We start from the raw sequence: 821 nt of genomic DNA on the forward strand, positions 1-821 counted from the left end.
TAAACTGGTGCAGCCGCTCTGGAAAACAGTGTGGAGGTTCCTCAAAAAACTATCCATAGAACTCCCTTATGACCCAGCAATAGCATTGCTGGGGATTTACCCAAGAGAGACAGAAATGCTGATGCATAGGAGCACATGTACCCCAATGTTCATAGCAGCAATGTCAACAATAGCCAAAACATGGAAAGAGCCTAAATGCCCATCACCTGACGAATGGATCTTTGCATTTTCAAAGGAAGAAAATCTCTTCTCTTTGCGGTCTAAAAGACCTGAAATGTATTCTGATTTCACCACTTGAATAAATGTATTTGGGGAAGACACTTGAAATCCTAAAAGCCTCAGTTTCCTTTCCTGTAAAATGATGACTGTAACATTAATATTATGGGAGTATTTAAAGATACATGAGTTAAGGTATATGAAGCAATTGGTAAGGCAGAGCAAAGCCTGAACTGCTTACCAGTATTTGTACTTTCAATGGTGTTGAGGACGGAACAAAAGGCAGGCTGAGGGCAAAGCACAAGTTAACACCCCAGCAGATGAACTCCACCACGTCCCATGGGATATGTATGACTTACCCTAGGCATTCCCATCTGTCCCAGAACAAAGAAAAGGAAAAAATCAATTCCTACCCGAGAGAGATCATCCATGCAGGGAGTGAATTTCTATCAGTTTGCAACTGTCCTAAGGATTTACAAGAAAAAGCAGTCTTATCAATAACCAGACCCCCAGAAATTTCTAGACTCAATTTCCTGGAGCCCTAACATCACCCTCTCTGCCATAGTTTTGAAAATCTTATATAACCAGTCACTCCTCACTATTGC

Source organism: Suricata suricatta, chromosome 6 (genome assembly GCF_006229205.1).
Source record: "Suricata suricatta isolate VVHF042 chromosome 6, meerkat_22Aug2017_6uvM2_HiC, whole genome shotgun sequence".
In the NCBI taxonomy this organism is placed as follows: Eukaryota; Metazoa; Chordata; class Mammalia; order Carnivora; family Herpestidae; genus Suricata; species Suricata suricatta.